The following is a 10317-nucleotide window of genomic DNA, read 5'->3' on the forward strand; positions in this document are numbered from 1 at the left end:
CAATGACATGATGCTTTTAGAATGTTATCACATTGCATTCTAGGGGGAACAAACTGTAGGTAAAGAACAGACATTTTTAGAGTTCTTTTGCAAAAAATAGACAAAGTTTTTCAGATGTCTACGGGATGTCTACATATGTTTCGGCTAACAGATTCCATCAACACCATCCCTGGTGTTCTGCTGTTTTTGGTGTAGCCCTCTTGAGGACAATTAATTTCTTTGACAGGTTGACAGGCAGTTCACACTTAACACACTTCCGCAAATGAGGACCCTAACACCCCACAGAATGTTTTCGGCAAATGCGAGATTCCCTTTACCATCGGCCTCAATTTTTACTGACGCAAAGGAAATTTGGGGATATGAACACAAAGCTGTTATGGGAGAACAAGGGAGGGGGCATATAGTACCTGAGAATTTGATCAGCACCGCTTTACCCATACATGCTACCAATCCGCCAACATCAGGGGTGTCTCTTACGAGCTCTCTGATACCCGAAAATAATGAGGAATCACTCCCTGCGATTTCAAGGATACTGACAAGGGGCATGAGCTTACCCATTTGGAGATGAGAGACCTAAAAAGGATTGTAATATAATCTCAACTAAAATTTAGTAGAGTGGAAGGCTTCCTAATGGGTAAAGCTGATGGTGTTGACCCCTTGACAAAGAAGGTTAGAACACCAATAGACCCAATAACTAAATCGCAAGGATGCCAAACGATGTTTTTTGTTAACGAGGGATCCAGCTTTGTGAATGTTTTATCCTCCAGGAATGGGATGAATATGAGCAAGGATAAAATTGCAAATAGTGCCTTGAAGTTAGAAACAGAAGGAGAAAAAAGGATCATAGAGGCACTCAATGAACTCTCGCTGAAAATTACCAAACTAGAACAAGGCTTATTAACCTTGACTCGGAACACCACCCCAGAAGCAACTTTGGGGATGGTGCTGCCTGTGACGGAAAAGGAAACAAACATCAATGAGAGCCCAGATAGCCCAAATGCCCTAACTGTTGTTATGAACTCTGGTAAAGGTATAGGGGGCCGAGACGATTTGCATAAAACGCAGGAGAATGATGGAAGTGTAGAAGGGGAGGGTTTCTTCCTCTCGAGGTGTCAAAAACGCCTGGCTCTAAAAGCAAAAAAGAGGATGATAAAGAAAGGTTTGAAGCCTGTTAAAATGGAAACTAATTTAAAAGAACCCAAGGTTCCAACAAATGAAGTGGCTCTATCGGATCTAATGCAATTAAACGAAGAAAGCAGGATGGCCTTGCTACTCCATAACACCGATGCCACAATTCCCACTCTAGGAATAACCCTGGGAAATAATGAAACAAAAAAAAATTGAAAAAAAACAAAAAATACACATCTTGCAGCGTGACGTTCACCGGGTCCTGCTCAGCATCCTGGCATGCACGGGCGAGAGAAGACAAAGATCCAAAGCCACCCTTACCTGTCCAGCTCCAGTTCCTCCATCCAGTTGGAGTCTTCGTGGACATCTTCATCGTCCTCCTGCTACATCTTTGGAAAAATAGAGGCAAGAATGAGACATCAAGTAAGCTTACTTACTCAGCTTTCCTGAAAGGCCTCCGCCATTCTGAACAGCTTCCTTGGCGTTTGGTCCCGATCGATCACTTCTTCCAGGATTCCTCCCGCGACCTGCAAGGAACAACAGCACAGGTCAGCCAACTTGCAAGGACGCTTTCAGCGCCTCATCCTGTGCATCGTTACCTTCTCGAACTCTGCCTTCAGCCTCGGCTTGCTCCATCAGCTCCTGCAAGACAAGAGAAGAAGGTTATTGGAGCATCTATCAATACAGACATTACTCTAAAATACGAAAGACATACCTGAAAAGTGGAGTCGCAGCTGGTCTGGACTCCAGGCCCACGCCAGTAAAGTAACTCGGCGGATCAGGCCAACAACGCGCACGTGCCCAGCACGACAGGACGGAGAGCGCAACATTCCAAAAATCAAGGTGAGAGAAGTCCCAAGGGGAAACCGGAAGGGGAACACAGGGAGGTGGGTCTCTCGAGGGAAGGAGTAGTCACTAAAATCCACGTCCTTTCTTCTAGAACTGATTCCTGGCAGAACGAACCCCGGGGAAGGTGCAGTGTTCCCAGAAGCGTCCCAGACCAGTTGAGAGGTGTCCCTGTGGATACAAGTTGAGCGTTACAGAATGCAAAGCCCATACTTAATAATCCACCCGGACGCCAGGTATGGAAACCTCAGAAACTGATCAGTTGGCCCAATTGTTGGGGAAGTTGCACGCAGAGGTCCACTCATCACGGCAGGAAACCAACGCCTTGTGGAGGGAACTAATTGTGACCAAAGAAAGAACCGACGCCCTTAGCAGGCAGCTCCTTCAATCACAAGCCGAGCAAGCCCCGTTGTCAGGAATCAGCCCTTCAATGCCAACTCCAGGGAGCAATCCGGTCCAGATCAACCTACCTGGAACTGTACCATTAGCTCCTCCGGAGCGATTCTCAGGAGATCCCCGACGATTTGCGACTTTCATGGACCAGTGTCGCCTCCATTTTCTGTGTAGGCCTGGGGCATTTTCCACAGACCAATCACGTGTGGCCTTTGTCTTATCCTACCTGAGTGGTAGTGCAGCAGATTGGTCGCTGCTGTTCATCAGTCGGAATTACCCCCTGTTACAGGACTTTGGAGGGTTTCTACAGTAGCTGGAAAAGCTCTTCGCCAGACATCACCATGGACAGGCTATAGATAACAAACTCTTGTCCCTTTGTCAAGGGAACCAGGACTTGCTGGCGTACATCGCCACTTTCAACAGACTGGTGGCTGAGGCGGATTGGCCTGAGGACAAACGGACTACCTTGTTCCACCGGGGTCTGTGAGGGGAGCTGAAGGACGTTTTGGCTGAAGTGGTGGACCCACCCTGGGATTGTGCCGTGTTCATTAGGTTGGTGGTGCAACTAGATCAGCAACTGCAAGATAGGAAAAGTGATCGTGGTAAGCAGGATGCTTGTCCTGAATTCGTGCAACCTAAAGACCTAGTCCCTTGAGGGTTCGAAGGTGCCATTGAACCCATGCAAATAGGAGGAGTCAGACCTCCTTTGACCAAAGCCGAACAAGAGAAAAGGAGAGAGCTGCAGTTGTGCTTGTACTGTGGAAAAGCCGGCCACTTCCTTAAAGAATGTCCTGTCAAGCTGCCCAAAGGACCGTCGGAGCTACAGATAAAGAGACCCCCGGTGAGGAGTCGGAAAACTGCCAAGCCCGGCAATTGTAGGGGTCCAATTGTCAAGCCAGGAGATTCAACTACAGACCTCCCATTTTGCTCTACCTGTTATCTTAATCACCCACCAGCAGCCATCTGTCATGCACTCAATGGAAGCTTACATTGATAGCGGAGTGGTGGGGAACTATATAGATCAGGACGTCACAGAAAAGATGGGGCTACCTCTCTGCCCTAAGCCAACCACCGAGACTGTCACCACCGTTGATGGTACCGAGATCGGCTTGGGTCCTGTGTCTGAATGCACCACAGAACTCACCCTCTTGTGTGAAGATGGTCACCGCGAGATTATCACCTTCGATCTGATCAAGGCACCGCAGTTTCGGCTAATCTTGGGAATGCTGTGGCTAGTCGCACATAACCCACAAATCAACTGGCGTGCTCGCAAATTGGTTTTCGCCCATGGCTGCACGCACACTTGCTACCCAAAAGGTTGGAAGGGGAAGCATGCCAGTTCTCCTGTGCGTGAGGGTGTTGTGAGTGTCCTGGGAGGGGTCACTACGCTGCCAGTGCACTATCAAGAGTTCCAAGATGTTTTTCAAAAGGAGCAAGCAAATACTTTGCCACCCCACAGACCCTACGATTGCCAGATCGATCTGCTGCCTGGAGCCCGGATTCCGTTTGGGCGTATTTATGCGCTCACTGAACCTGAAAACCAACACCTGAAAACATATCTGAAGCAATACCTAGCCAACGGTTTCATCCGCCCGTCCAAGTCATCGGCCGCGGCTCCGTTATTCTTCATACCGTAAAAAGAAGGAGACTTGAGAACGTGCATCGACTACCGTGCTCTGAACCAAATCACCGTCAAAAACTGTTATCCTCTGCCGTTGATCCCGGAGTTACTAGACCAGGTTAAAGAAGCCCAGATTTATACCAAGTTGGATCTTAGAGGGGCCTACCATCTAGTGCGTATTAAAGAAGGGGACGAGTGGAAAACAGCATTCCGCACCAAGTACAGCCTATACGAATATCAAGGGATGCTGTTCGGACTGTGTAATGCCCCAGCCGCGTTCCAATACTTCATGAACGATGTGCTTAGAGAACTCATTGATGTCTGCGCCCTAGTGTACATTGATGAGCTCTGTACCCGGCAGCAAGCGTGGCGGCTCGTAACTGAGAATTTGGTTTGAACATAGGAATAGGCAAGGAGCAACACAAGATTTGGACCCGCTTGAGGAGATACTGAGATCATTATGCAATCCTGCCGGCCAGGAAGGTAGAACTGTATCGCCTGACAGATGCCTGATGCCGTGTCTGACTCAGTCGAGAAGTAACAGAAAAGAACTACAAGTTCTGCAGTAACATTAAAACGCACCGGCCCCAAATTGGTTTTAGGTCCTGGTGGGTCCGGCTTATTTCTATACCACACAAGATGGCTGAAGATTGAGCCACAGAGTGTGGAGACCCACTTGTGAAAAACAGTATCAAGATCACATGTTTTCAGTGTTCTTGGGAAATATATCAAGGCCGAAGTGACAACTAATACTTTGTTCCTCCTGAAGAAAGTTCTCGATTGAGTGTAGAGAACTGAAATATGCTGAGGCAAAAGATGTAATGATGTATACTAGGTCTCTGTATGTGTTGTTTTTCATTTTGAAATTTGACTAAAGTTTAGGGCTCCACTTGGTATATGTTCATTTGAACTTAAAGGTGGAATACACTGAAGTCTCATTTTTTGTCTTCAGGGTTGTATGGTTTCATGGTTAATGAAGTTTGTCAAATTAGGAATCGTTATTTGCACTTTGCTCTTGGTGTTGTGTGTGTCTTTTTAAAGGACATATGAATTATGTGCTTTATTTTAAAGGATTGTTTTATGAAATTGAAGACATTTTTGCTATATTTTTTATAATGAGATTGAATAAATTTTGATACATTTTGTAGAATACTTGTTCAAGAGTGTGGGTTTATTGGCAAAGGGAATCTGACTTTGTTGTTCTCTATTTTTTTGATCCTTGTGTACTCGACATCTGAGCAAGAACATGTAGGGCATGTACGGGCAGTCCTGACCAAACTCGGACAACACCACCTCTACGCCAAGCTGGAGAAGTGCTCGTTCCATGTTACGGAAGTGGAGTTTCTGGGCTTCGTCCTTTCACCTAAGGGGATACGCATGGACGCTCACAAGGTCGACGCCGTCCTCAACTGGCCAGCGCCAAGTTCAATCAAGGGTGTCCAGAGTATGTTGGGCTTTGTGAACTTTTACCACTGTTTTATTCCCGGGTTCTCTCAAATCGTGCATCCGATTACTTCATTATTACGGAAATGCAACAAGACCTTTCGTTGACTGAAGAGGCAGAGAAGGCCTTCCAGGAACTCAAGGCGAAGTTTACCACCGCTCTGATCTTGCGGCATCCACATCCAGACCTTCCTTATATTGTGGAAACAGATGCGTCTAGTATGGCAATGGGTGCAGTTTTATCGCAGAAGGACCTGCACACAGACCAACTACATCCAGTGGCCTTCTGGTCACGAAAGTTCTCGCCACCAGACTCAACTATGCCATCACAGACAAGGAGCTGCTGGCCATTAAGGCTGCATTCAAGGCTTGGTGACACTGCCTATTGGGAGCCAGACATACCATCACCATGATAACGGATCACCGAAACCTCCAATATCTAAAGGATGCAAAAGCTCAATCGTCTTGCCAGCTACGCTGGGCCCTTTTTTTTGCAGAGTATGATTATGTGATCACATATCGACCTGGCATTAAAAATGGCAAAGCGGATGCCCTCTCTTGCATGGGCACCGAGGAGATGGCACATGTATCTCCAGATCCTGTGGCCATTATCCCAGGGGACAGAATCCTAGGCATCACAACCACCATGACCCAGGACGAGCTCCTATACGAAGTCCGGCAGGTTCTAACTCAAGAGCAACTACAAGAATGGGGTTCCAGAGGAGAACACTATTGTGTTAATGACCAATTGCCTTACTACAGAAACCGGCTGTTCGTGCCAGTGAAGGAATTACAAAGACCCTAGCTAAGGTGAAGAGGAGTTATTGGTGGCCAACATGGCGCAAAGATGTAATCGAGTTCATCTCTTCTTGTGGTATCTGTGTCCAGAACAAGTCCTCCAAGCAAAGACCCGCTGGGCTCCTTCAACCTTTGGACATTCCGCCGGCCCCATGGCACACGCTATCCCTAGACTTTATTACCGATCTCCCTTCTTGTCAAGGTTACGACACCATCCTGGTGGTCGTGGACTTATTTCCAAAATGGCTCACTTCTTTCCGTTCAAGGGTCTGCCAAACGCCTCCGGCCTCGCCCGGATCTTCCTCGAGCACGTAGTGCGCCTGCACAGATTCCCATCAGTTCTAATATCGGATCGGAGGACCCAGTTTTTGCCCAACTTCTAGAGAAAGTGCTGCTCACTGGCCCAAATAGACATCCGACTGTCCACTAACCACCACAACCAAACAGACGGTCAAACGGAGAGAACGAATCAGACCCTCGAGCAGTACTTGCACTGCATGCTCCACTAGGTGGAAGGGGATTGGAAGGATCTCTTATGGATCGCCGAGTACGCCTATAATAACTCATTTCACAGCAGCACTGGGCAAACGCCGTTCTTTATGGTTTACGGAAGATATACGCGCACGACCGAGCTAGACATCCCTATGACTCTAGAAATGCCAGCTGTCACGGCCCTCCACGACCATCTCGCAGGCTTTCACGAGATCTCAAGAACACATGCAACTAGCCAAGGCGCGCCAGAAGAAATACGCGGACCAGCATCGCACCAAAGCCCCGGACTACCAAGTAGGGAATATGGTGTGGCTACCCTCAAAGGGTAAGCAGACATTTCGCCCACAGTTTCTGGGACCGTACCCTGTGGAATCCATCATTAACTCAGCAGCAGTGAGGTTGATGTTACCAGCCCACACGAGGATACACCAGTGTTTCAAGTACTTTAACAAGTCCAGAAAGGCCCAATTCAGCCTGTTTCAGGTGCTGTGGACTCAATCCTGGCGCCGTTGGCATCAGGCTCACTTGGCAGGTGTGGGTTTCAATGGGCAATGGGTGAACATGGCTGCCCCCATAAGGATCATCGGGGAACTGCAACAAGCAGTCTAGCATCCAAGGCAGGGCGCGCCCCAAAGGCACCTGGGATACCTGCTGGGTATTTAAACCACGCCCGACCTGAGGCACACGCTTCACATTTTTTCTGCTCTTGCAGCGTGACGTTCACCGGGTCCTGCTCAGCATCCTGGCCTGCACGGGAGAGAGAAGAAAAAGAACCACAGCCACCCTTACCTGTGCAGCGCCAGTTCCTCCATCCAGATGGAGTCTTCGTGGACATCTTCATCGTCCTCCTGCTTCATCTTCCGAAAACTAGAGGCAAGAATAAGACATCAAGTAAGCTTACTTACTCAGCTTTCCTGGAAGGCCTCCACCATTCCGAACATCTTCCTTGGCGTTTGGTCCCGATCGATCACTTCTTCCAGGATTCCTCCGGCAACCTACAAGGAACAACAGCACAGGTGAGCCAACTTGCAAGGACGCTGTCAGCACCGCATCCTGCGCATCCTTACCTTCTCGAACTCTGCCTTCAGCCTCAGCTCGCTCCATCAGCTCCTGCAAGACAAGAGAAGAAGGTTATTGGAGCATCTATTAATACAGACATTACTCTAAAATACGAAAGACTTACCTGAAAAGTGGAGTCGCAGCCGGTCTGGACTCCAGGCCCACGCCAGTGAAGTAACTCGGCGGATCAGGCCAACAACAACGCTCCCATGCCCAGCACGGCAGGACCGAGAGCGCAACATTCCGAAAATCAAGGTAAGAGAAGTCACGAGGGGAACCGGCAAGGGGAACACACGGAGGTGGCTCTCTCGAGGGAAGGAGTAGTCGCTAAAATCCACTTCCTGTCTTCTAGAACTGATTCCTGGCAGAACGAACCCCGGGGAAGGTGCAGTGTTCCCAGAAGCGTCCCAGACCAGTCGAGAGGCGTCCCTGTGGATACAAGGTGAGCGTTACAGCCAGTGGGGACAGAGGGATCAATCCGTAAGGGATGGGGGGTCTTCCTCTGCACAATCTGGCAACATGCATGTAACAACCCAATTCAAAGGACACCAGGAATCAGAGAAATCAATGCAATATGAAAAGGCTAGGCCCCTTCATATCAAGGATCGTGACCTAAGGAACACAATGTGGAGGAATGTCTCATTTCCTGAATATCCGAGTATTTTGCTCTATAACTTGTGTGCTATTGGTGGTCCATCTTCCCTGAATAGACCCTGTGTTCTGTCACACTTTGATGAGATTCCCCGACTGAGGCTGATCTCCTCGGCAGATATCTGTCTGGTCGACTTATCCATTTTACGCGCCTTGTTCATGTTCGCATTGTCCCGAATTCCCAAAAGATCTTTGACTTGATCATACAGGAGAGAGAGCAATTTAACAGGATGGGATATGATATCCTGATCTTCAGCAATGGGTGGGAGAATGGGAAGGATCTCATGCACCAGAAGGCTAATCCCTACCTATCTAGGGAGGAAATAGATAAATCCAAAGAAACTAATACGCTTCCCAAAGGGGGAGAAGACCAGGAATGGAGATGGCTTGCTCTGTCTCTAAGAAAGTCCATTTCACAAATCCAAAATATGCAACAAAAACTTTAGTCGCCCAAAGATAAACTACCAATGGCGGTATCCAGTTATATTTTCGAATGTAATAATTTCAAAAGTCAAAATGTCGAAAATATTATTTCGAAAATATTAATGTTGAATAAATAATAAATCGAAATTTTTTGAAATAATTCGAAATACAAGGTAAGCGCTATAGTATAGTAAATATTTTATTAAACAGTTTGGTTTATTGCATACTAGCATTGGTATATTAAAATTATATTATATTAAATAGTAACAGTAGTGCTAAAATAAATATTTTATTTAATTGCAATATATTATATTAAATAGTAACAGTAGTGCTAAAATAAATATTTTATTAAATATTAACAGTAGTGGCTAAAATAAATATTTTATTTAATAACAGTTTTATTGGTGAGTTGTAACTTAGTTTAACTGCTATTTATTTTCACCCCTAGATGGTGCCATTGTATAACAAATTGTATTGTAACATATTAATATAAGTTCTTAAGTTCTTGCCGTAACTGTACGTATGTGTTACGTCTACGTAAGCGCCATTTTTAAAGTCCATTAGTTCCGTTCTTTCGTTCCAGTCGGGTGTCCTCGTTACGGTTTCTTAGATTTTTTATTTTTGGAGGATTTTTTGTTTTTCCATAGTTGGATTCCTGGATCTGATGGATTGTTTTTTTCCTGTGGATTTTTTTTATCGTCGCAATTCTGGAATGGACTATGTTTTTTTACTTGGGTTTTTTGGCTTTTCAACTTCCGGATTTTACTTTTCGATCATGGATTGGATTATGGACTTTGATTTTTTTTCGCTGAATTTGACTTTTCGACAATGTATTGGATTACGGATTTTGATTTTTGTTGGCTGGATTTCACTTTTCGACCATGGATTGGTATATGGATTTTTAATAGGACGCTTAGTGGATTATGTTTACTTTTGTTTGACACTGATTGGCATCATTGGGTACGTTGGATTGGCATCGTTGGGTACGTTGGATTTTCCATGGAGGATTGAGGATTTTTCAAACTGTGAGTACGTTAACATTTTAAATTATAAGCAATTGATTCCAAATCGTTGTATGTTTCTTCTGTTTCTGAATTTTTTTTTAGAACAAATGACTATGGCCATTGTATGTATGTAATTTCGACATATTTACATTCGACATTTTTTTTTCGACATTTTTTCTTTTTGGTAATATTTTTTCAATAATATCACTATAAACCACCAATGGCGACTGTTATCATGGAACTCTAGGGGCCACTGGAACTTAATGAATTCTGAGGCTCTATGTGATAAACTTAAATCCATTGATCTGATATGTATACAGGAGGCATGGCTCACTTTTCCTTTACTACTAGATGGCTTTGAATGCAGACATCTGTTTGCCAGGATGGGGTTCCGTGGTAGACCAGCAGGAGGTTTACTCATTGCGGTTAAAATTGCTGCTGGTACACGAATTTTGGAAT

This window comes from Ambystoma mexicanum, chromosome 1q, assembly GCF_040938575.1.
Source record: "Ambystoma mexicanum isolate Mex_15411 chromosome 1q, UKY_AmexF1_1, whole genome shotgun sequence".
NCBI lineage: Eukaryota > Metazoa > Chordata > Amphibia > Caudata > Ambystomatidae > Ambystoma > Ambystoma mexicanum.